Source organism: Mobula hypostoma, chromosome 10, assembly GCF_963921235.1.
Source record: "Mobula hypostoma chromosome 10, sMobHyp1.1, whole genome shotgun sequence".
Classification (NCBI taxonomy): Eukaryota; Metazoa; Chordata; class Chondrichthyes; order Myliobatiformes; family Myliobatidae; genus Mobula; species Mobula hypostoma.
In genome coordinates, this window is record NC_086106.1 from 50,113,811 (window position 1) to 50,124,329 (window position 10,519).

A 10,519-nucleotide genomic window follows, 5' to 3' on the forward strand; every position below is an offset into this window, starting at 1 on the left:
TGTGCTACGAACGATTGTATTTTAAAAGTCCGTAGTAGGTTCACTGCAACATTTAGATCAGGTGATAATGCTGTGATATTGATCATCAAGCTTTGAGTGATTAACCACTGGTTTTCAGATGAGTCAGAATCAGAATCAGGTTTAATATCGCTGGTATATGTCATGAAATTTGTTGTTTTGCAGCAGCTGTACGTTGCAATATATAACAATAAAACTCTATAAATTACAATAAGTATATATTTTTAAATTTTAAATTATGAAAATTAGAGGGAAATAGTGAGGTAGTACTTATGAGTATATTGTCCATTCAGGAATCTGAAGGTGGAGAGGAAGAAGCTGTTCCTGAAATGCTGATGTGTCTTTTTAAGCTCCTGTACTCTCTCCTTGATAATAGCAAAGAGAAGAGAGCATATCCTGGATGATGGGGTTCCTTAATGATGGAAGCCACCATTTTGAGGCATCGCCTTTTGAAGGTGTCCTCGATGTTGGGGAGAATAGTGCCCATGATGGAGCTGGTTGAGTTCACAACTTTCTGCAGCTTTTTCCTATGCAGAGTACACCCACCCCTCCCCAATACCAGTGATGCAACCAGTTAGAATGTTCTCCACTGTACATCCATAGAAATAAGCGAGTGTCATTGGTGACAACCTTGTATTCTTCAATAATGGAGACTTCTTAATTGGCACAAGTGTGGCTGACCTGGAGATATTCAGGAAGCAAGTGTGCCTGACCTGGAGATATTCAGGAAGCAAGTGTGCCTGACATGGAGATATTCAGGAAGCAAGTGTGCCTGACCTGGAGATATTCAGGAAGCAAGTGTTCCTGACCTGGAGATATTCAGGAAGCAACTGTGCCTGACCTGGAGATATTCAGGAAGCAAGTGTGCCTGACCTGGAGATATTCAGGAAGTAAGTGTGGCTGATCTGGAAATATTCAGGAAGCAAGTGTGACTGACCTGGAGATATTCAGGAAGTAAGTGTGGCTGATCTGGAAATATTCAGGAAGCAAGTGTGACTGACCTGGAGATATTCAGGAGTTCTGTCTTAGTTGGATTATAATCAGATAAATTGATGGTATTGGGTTTGAAATGTATTATAATGTTTGCAATTGTGTGGTGTAATTGGGTGATGAACTTGGGGAGAACAAAAATGGTGGTGAAGGAGTATATTACCATCAGGAAAACTGTACATAGTTTCTTCTGTTAAGGACTGGTGAGGAATCTGTACCTCAAAATTAGCTCCATTATCACATTTTTCAGATGTAAATCGCAAAATGATTTTGCGTTACTCAGCAACACAGACAAAATGTTGCAGGAACTCAGCAAATCAGGTAGCATTTTTGGAAAAGACTATTCCTTTCCATTGACACGAGGAAATCTGCAGTTGCTGGAAATTCAAGCAACACATACAAAAAATTCTGGTGGAATGCAGCAGGCCAGTACCTCTTCCTATAGATGCTGCCTGGCCTGCTGCATTCCACCTGCATTTTTTGTGTGTGTTCCTTTCCATTGACGCTGCCTAACATGCTGAGTTCCTCCAACATTGTGTGTCTGTTGCTCAGTATTTCCAGCATTTGCAGAATCTCTTGTGTAGGTGTTGCCCAGGTAAGTTCGTATATATGATCATCTCCAGGTGAAATCATGTTCATCACTAAATTGGCTGAGGTACTTTTGAATGGACTTCGCTGCAGATATGATATGGGCATTTAAGAGGCTGTTAGACACATGAATATGCAGGGTGGAAGGATGTAGTTTACGTGCAGGTAGAGAGATTTAGTTTACTTTGACATTGTGTTCAGCACGTATATTGTGGGTCAAAGGACTTGTTTCTGTGTATATTGTTCAATGAGTTTCTGCCGAGCATCAGTCACATACATAATGGCATTACAAGGCCACCCACGTTCCTTCCCCTACTGTCATAAATTGGAATATTTGGGTTCAATCAACAAATAAAGGAAGATGTTTTGCATGGACAGCAATGCAATAACATTTAAATGTTCCACATCATTATCTTGCTTAGAACACCAGCCAACCTCAGTTTTTAGTGCTCAGGGTAATGGAAACCTCACTGCCTGCTTCACCGACATCTGTACCCTTTCAAACAATTCATATCAAAACTGCATGAGGCGATCACAGGCCACTTGATCATGATGCACTTTACAGCGGAGTAGATGGTGTGGCGGGAATGCCTCCTCCCCTCTGTTTCGCCTGTTCTGAAGCAGTCATAGGGGAGACTCATTGTGGTTTAAAACCCATCCCACTGCTGAGCACTTCAATGGGATCTTTGTGTGCAGTGCCCATTGGATCATGGATTACTTCAGGATTCAGGGTCTAAACCTTAAATATATTGTTTGCCAGCCTCACAATTTGTTGCAAGGAACTGAACAGAACATAAAGGCATCACTCATCTAGTACACCAGAAAAGGATAAAATGTAATTCTCAGGCACCAATCTTTCATCTGGTTTGAAGACAGTTTTCCCTTACTGATTCAAACATTGCCATCCCAATCCCAATTAGCCTCATCATTGCTGAATTACTTTTAATTCTGAGGTTTTATTTTACATTGCATGAGATTGAAGCACTCAACTCAGTTTTTACTGAGCTTTGTTCTGACTGCCATGCTTGGTCATCAGCATTAATGCAACGAGAATTGTTCAAAGAAATAAACTAAAATAGCTTCCTCATTTCACATTCAGAACTGTTCAGACCTATTATGCATTTCTGGGATGTGGAAGTTCCTGACAAGGCAAATGTTTATTACATTTTCCTCACTGCTTTTGAGAAGGTGGTGAAGATTCCTCTACAACTGCAGTAGTCTAGGAAAGATTCACCAGGATTTTGACCTTGTGTGTTCAGAATTTTGAGAGGTGTTGGTGAAGGAACCTTGCACCTTCAGTGCCCCAGTTTATGATGTAGTAGTGATGCAATAAGTAAAAGCACAGAATGGGACAGCAACATATTGGTTGCATTCTACATGAGAAAGATACAGAGCAAAAACCCACCCAGTCTCCCAAAAGTGTGCAAAACTGGGTAAAAGTGAGTGGAAGGTAGTGTTTGGAAGCTCTGTCAGGACTCCATATGCAGAGTTTGATTCTGCTGTACGGCTGGAGTTAAATAGGTCAGAACAAAAGAATTTTCACCATGGCAGCTACTGTACGGGTGCATGTGAAATGTGGGACAGGAAGATTCTGTGCTCTCCACCGTGTCTGTAAAGCCCTGGTCTGTTTAACTTGCATAACATCAACTATCTTGTATTAATTTCTATGGATTCTGCCTGACCTGCTGAGCTCCTCCAGCATTTTGTGTGTGTTACTTTGGACTTCCAGCATCTGCAAACTTGCTTTTACATACTGTCAGTTATCCCAAGCCGTTATAAACTAATGACTCACTTGGGCTAGTGATCACTGTTTGCGGTCAGAAGCAACGTGAGAATTCCCAGCAATCAGTGAAGGTGGCTCTCATGAATTATGTAACAGAATTCTGGCCATTGAAGAAAATGATTCTTGTGTGCAGGATTTTGATGTGACACTGTTGCCCCTTACATCGAGTCTGCTCCACCATTCCATCATGGCTGATTTAGTTTTCCTTTCAACCCCATCCTTCTGCATTCTCCCCATATCGTTTGATGCCCTTACTAATCAATAACCTATCAACCTACACTTTAAAGATACCATGTCTTGGCCTCCGTGCCCATCTGTGGCAATGAATTCCACCCTCTGGCAAAAGAAATTCCTCCACATTTCTATTGTAAATGGATGTCCTTCTATTCTAAGCCGTGCCACTGGTCCCAGACTCTCCCACTCTATCTAGTCATTTCAATATTAGGTTGGTTTCCCCTTTTTTTCTAAATTTCAGTGACTACAGGCCCACAGCATCACTCTTCGTACATTTCTCAGGATCATTTTCATAAACCTATGCAGGACCCTCTATAATATCAGCACATCTTTTCTTAGATATGTGGCCCAAAACTGCTAACAATAGTCCAAATGCAGTCTGACCAATATCTTATAAAGTCTCAGCATTATATCCTGCTTTTATGTTCTAGTCCTCTGGAAAAGAATGCTAAAATTGCATATCATAGTGGAATTTTCATTCTACCACGATATGCTGGATGAAAGACCTCACAGCACTCTGGTATGGGAAATTAGATTGAGGACCTGGCAAAGGACGCATGCATCACAGACATTAATGTTAGCAAAAGGGGCCTCATGAAAGGGGGAAATCCAAGTATCCATGTCCCCTGACCTTATGCAAGAACAGGTTTCAGTTCATTCCTGGATCTCTCCAAAGAGTAGTATACACACAGGCTCAGCATCAAAAGAAATGTTAACCCCTGCATAAAATTTTTAAGGTTGAAACCGAATATGTACTGCTTCCTTGAAATACTGAAAGCCACAGAGGGTTGTATAATAAGTTATGCCAGACAGTGCAATTTGGTGAAGATAAAATGAGTTAAAGCCTCACTCAAGGAAGTGGGAAAGGATGGGCAAAGGCCATGGCAACTGCAGGATTCCCACTGCTTCTTCTCAACAGTTAACAGTGAAATAGCAATATGCATCATTTCTCATTGGTGTGTTCCAACTGTAATTTCTTTAATGCTTCTTTCAAGCAAAACGTAATTAAAGTTCCATTGAGGTGACAGAAACTCTACATACATACAGTAATTGTTCTCTCCTCTCAGCTTTTATTCTATGCATTATATTATGCATAATGTTTTCATGAAGTTTTCATACACTTTCCACTTGGAAGTAGAGAATTTTCCAAGTAAATCAAATGTATGATTGCTGTTGTGTCTGTGCACAACTATATATCAATTAAATAAAAACATGCATGTGGGAGCTGGCTTTAACTAGTGTATTTACATTGCAGTGAGAGAGAGCAATGCATATGTATAGACAACAGATCAATACAGAGTGCTGGGAGGGTGTCATTGCTCTAAAAGATATAGTTCCATACATTACACTTCCTCCCCCTTTAGATTAACGCAATATAAAACTACCTATGTACAAAATATTCAATTGCCCTTTCATAAACCCATATTCCAAATCAACATGCTTTCACAATTAACAGTCCATAACTAGCTTCACCGTTCTAAAGATTCAGTCTTTTGGGTGGTGCTCTGTTTCTTTCAGGATAGCACCTTTGAACCTGTGGAGTGGCATCAGGTTTGGCAGGTATCTTGTCAATGATAGCGTTCTCATTGCACCTCTGGACCAATGGAGTGGCATCAGGCTTGGTAGTTGTCTTATCTACAATAATGTTCTCATCGCGCCTCTGGACCAATGGAGTGGCATCAGGTTTGGTAGTTGTCTTATCTACAATAATGTTCTCATCGCGCCTCTGGACCAATAGAGTGGCATCAGGCTTGGTAGTTGTCTTATCTACAATAATGTTCTCATCGCGCCTCTGGACCAATGGAGTGGCATCAGGTTTGGTAGTTGTCTTATCTACAATAATGTTCTCATCGCGCCTCTGGACCAATGGAGTGGCATCAGGTTTGGTAGGTGTCTTGTCTAAAACATCATTCTTGGTTTCTGGTGTCACATTGCTGTCAGTAGCATCATCACTGGGAGGTAAATCTGGTGATTGTAATGTGTCCGTCTTGTTAGATGCAGGTGTGTTCTTTGGTTGAGCATCCGGTCTCAGGTCCACATGATGTCTCCATGTTTGATCTCCAACATACACTGTGTACATCAATGGTTCAGTTCTTGTAACTATCCTACCGGGTGTCCACTTGTCTTCTCAGTAATCACGTGCTAGGACTTCCAATCCAATCTCAGAGCTCCTTGCTGCTTCACTTGGCAACTAGATGAACTGCTTATTCTGCACTTCCCTCCATAGGTCTGGTTTCAGGAGGTCTATGTGAGATCTGAGATTCCTGTTCATGAACAGCATTGCAGGTGTTTGATTTGTTGTCGTATGAACAGAGTTCCGATACACAAAAAGAAAGCTGTCCACCTTGTGCTGTAGAGAAATGTCCTCCTTGACCATTGCTTTAATGGACTCCTTGAAGGTTTGGATAAACCTTTCAGCTAGCCCTTTCATTGTTGGGTGGTGAGGAGCTGACTTGAAATGTCTGATGCCATTTCTCTTCATGAACAGTCAAAATTCTTCTGACATGTATTGTGATGCATTGTCACTCACAATTTGTTCTGGTAAGCCGTTTCTGGTGGAAGATTAACCTCAAAGCAGAGACAGTCTTTGCTGAGGTGGTTGACTTCATTGGTATGACTTCTGACCACTTTGAATGAGCATCCACAGCAATCAGGAACATGGAGTCCATGAATAACCCAGCAAAGTCAATATACTCCTTGCTGTGATAAAGACAGCCACTCCCACGAATGTAACAGTGTCTGTGGGGTGCATTTTCAATATTTTGGCATCCCAAACAGCTTTTGGCCAAGTCTTTGATCTGTTTATCTATTCCTTTCTCAAACACCTCTGATTAGCATTAGACAGCTGTGCCAGTCTCTGGTTAGTGCTACCATTCGGGCTGCAGTTGCCTGTTGATGTCACACTGAGAGCTTTGATTGAGTGGCAGTCTACTTGAATTTTTCTCAACCATTATTGACTGAAAAGTGCTGGCTCTCTAGTTGTCAATACATAAACTTCTTACTGCTGTGTTTGGCCTCCATACATCACATTTACCTTCAGTTTACCTTTGGGGGACACTTTTTCACCTGTGTAGATCTTTAGCATTTCTGAGGTCTTCTCTAATGATATCTTAGAAAACAGTCTATTGTAGTCAGCCTCTGGAATTATGGACAAAGCTGATCCTGTAGCCAGCTCCATTTTCAGTTTTACACCAGACACAAATATTGTGATCCAGATGATTTGAGATCTGTTTCAGTTATACTGTGCAATTCTAGGCATGATAGTTCACCTTTGTCAGACTCTGTATTGTCTGATTTTGCTTTACATTCGGTAACTTTATGCATTTGCTTAGTTTTGTGTTTGAGACTTTTCTCTTGCTTGTGCTTTTTGTCTGCCTTGCACACTCTCTCCATGTCACCTTACCTGTGACACTTTCTGCAGACTTTTTCTTTGAACTAACAGTGATTTGCATCATGGGAGGATTTACCACATCAATAACATCTTTGGCTTTTTGCACCATTAAGGGACATATTGTGCATTTCACTTTTCACATACTTTGCTTAAGTCTCTAATGATATTGAAATGGTCAATGCCCATTCTATAGTTATGTCTCTTTTGTATAGTAGCCTCTTTTGAGTGCTTTGACTATGCATGCCACATACAAGCCTCTCTCTTAATGCATCAGAAAATCCATCTCTAAAGTCTTGGCAATTGTGGGATGACTTACAGTGGGCTGAAATGCTTGAGTGTATAAACATTCAGAAAGAGGATGTGCTAGATGTTTTGAAAGCTATTAAGTTAGATAAGTTGCCAGGACCGGACGAGATATACCCCAGCTACTGTGAGAAACGAGGGAGGAGATCGCTGAGCCTCTGGTGATGATCTTTGCATCATCAATAGCGATGGGAGAAGTACCAGAGGATTGGAAGTTTGCAAACATTGTTCCCTTGTTCAAGAATGGGAGTAGAGATAACCCAGGAAATTATAGACCAGGGAATCTTACTTCAGTGGTGGGGAAATTGTTGGAGAAGATCCTGAGAGACAGGATTTATGAGCATTTGGAGAGACATAATCTGATTGGGGATAGTCAGCATGGCTTTGTCAAGGGCAGGTCATACCTTACGAACCTTCCTGCATGGACTAATTTAGATTTTGACTTGAAGCACACATGGTAGAAAACTTCTATCTCCACTCACTCTTTATTTCCCCTTGAAAAGGCAATATTTATGAGCCTTAGGCTTTCTTAATATTGGTAAACATTTAGTATATATATTTTGAAGGGAGTATTATGTTTATCAATCATCGCTAATAAATTATCATTGCAGCTGAAGTTCACTCTAGTCCACAATTAGCTATAGAATGCTGTATATGTGTATTACCTTGTTTAATGATGACCATGAGAATAGTCAATAATATTAGTATATTCAGGTGTGCAACGATCCTGGATTGAATGTAATACGTGTTTTACTTTCTGCAGTTTCACACACTTTTCTCAGATGACTTCTGAGAAAGTGTTTAAATTCCTGCCTAGCTTTGTACACAATGCACTATAAGGGCAGTAGAGTGAAAAGATTGGAGACGTGTCTGAATGCTGTACAGTACAATGCCAGCTTCTGACCTCAGCAACGTTGACTGCCGATCTCTGGAAATCAGAATGGGGTGAATCGATCACATCAGTGATGAAGCGGCAAAAATGAAAGCAACATATGCTAGGTGTGAAGCTGAAAAGCTAATTGAAAAAGCTCATGTAAACATTGAGAAAGCACACATGCTTATGTAGAGGCTACATTCAGGGTGCTCCAGGAGGAGCATGAAACTGAGGCTGCCTTTGCAGTGGCAAAGGTGTAGGAAGCAGCAACTGACTTAGACGGGGGTGGTCATCTCTCAAGGAAGGAGACTGAAGAACCGACAATTGGTGCAAGCCCTCAACAGAGGATGAAATCAAAGCTACAGACTGTCATGGTCCAGTCCGTGAAGTCCGCATTCTGGTTCACGGTCCAGTCCATCGACCCTTGCTCCAGGTTTTCCTGTCTACCCTGTTTCTGTTCCTGTTGAGCACTAATTGAGGCAGCTGATTCTCGTTGGGCTGGCTGCATAAATACCTCCAGAGACCAGTGCGTGGCTGCCGGATTGTTCTTGTCCTTACTCCTTGTATCCCATCCCCTGCCTTCTGTTTCCTCGCCTGAAGCCTTGCCTTGTCTTGCCGGTAACTCTCGCCTCGCCTGAAGTTCTTGTCTTGCCTTGCATTGCCTGAAGCCTTGCCTTGTCTTGCTGGTAACTCTCGCTTCATCTCGCCTGAACTCTTGTCTTGGAGCCACCCTGAACCTAGCTCCCTTCCCATCCCTTGCCTCCGTCGGGCAAGCCAGGCCAGATTGCTGTTACCCTGCGGTGGGTCCTGTCCCTTCCTGTCCTTTGCCTCTGTTGGCTAAATCAGGCCAGATTGCCGTTACCCTGCGGTGGGTTCTGTCCCTTCCTGTCCCTTGCCTCCGTCGGGTAAGTCAGGCCAGATTGCCATTACCCTGCGGTTGGTTCTGTCCCTTCCTGTCCCTCGTCTCCGTCGGGTAAGTCAGGCCAGATTGCCATTACCCTGCGGTTGGTTCTGTCCCTTCCTGTCCCTCGTCTCCGTCGGGTGGAGATCCGCTTCCTGCCCAGGAGTACCGCGCCCTGCCCAGGAGGAGCTTCAAGACCCTAAGCCTCGAGCCTCGCCCCAAGCCAAGCTTCAAGACCCCAAGCCTCGAGCCTCGCCCCAAGCAAAGCTTCAAGACCCCAATCCTCAAGCCTCGCCCCAAGTCAAGCTTCAAGACCCCAAGCCTCCAGTCTCTGGTCTCAAGCCTCGCCTCCAGTCTCTGGTCTCAAGCCTCGCCTCAAGTCTCTGGTCTCAAGCCTCGCCTCAAGTCTGAAGACACCAGCCTCGTCCTGCCTGCCAGCCAAGTCAAGTCCTTGCCTAGTTCTGGGGTCCGAGCCAGAGGCAAGACCCAGGTTCTGGGTCCTTGTCCAGTCTCTGGCTCAGAGTCCAAGCCTGGGCTCCTAGCTCTCTTTTCCAGTCCTGTTCTGGGTTCCCGATTTTCGTGTCCATGTCCTAGCCCCCACCCTGTTTCCTAGTCCTGTCCCTAGTACTTCAGTGTCTGTGTTTTGCACTTGGGTCCGTTCCCAGCCACCCCCTTATGTGACAGACAGAGATAAGAACCAGCTTCCTGCTATGCTTCACACCAATTTTTTACCTAGTCTTCCTCCTGAAATTGCATCTTCTGTTTCAGATTCAAACCCAAAAGACGATGAATCATCATTTAAGGAACAAATTGGGAAGTGCCCAAAGTCACTCAACTTGGGCAGAGAAGGGCTGAATAGTGCACCAACTGCATCAGTGGCTCACCTTTCAACAGAAGCTACCACAGAACCAACTGCACAGCCCTCACTGCCCAGGCTGTGCAGGTAAATCCCCATTGAACACTGGTGTGAGTGAGATGCTGAGTCTGGCCAGAGAAGCCCTGAGGCAGGGTCAGTCTGACTGTGGACAAGACGGTCATCCAGAGAGTGGTGGAGAATCTGGGGAGGGTAGCAAGAAGAACTGGAGAAACAGTAACAATATATTGCAAAACCCTGATGAACACACAGTGCAGCGAGCACCAGTGGTCTCCAGGTAACTGTGCCAAGAATCTATTGACGCTTCAGAAGATTTCGACCCAGGTACGGCTGTAAATTCAAGGCCTGCACCTTGGGCTACTGGTTCCAGCACACCCACAGTAGACCATGGTGAGGGGGGGAGGCAGCTGAGCATCATCAGCTACTTCCCCATATGTTCTAAAGGCATGTGCTGTGTTACGTACCCCGTAACTGGGTTGCCAAACCAGCAGAAATGGATCACTCAGTTGGAGTCTGGAGTACTAGAACTAAGAAAGTTTTATTAAAGAAACAAGCAACACAGT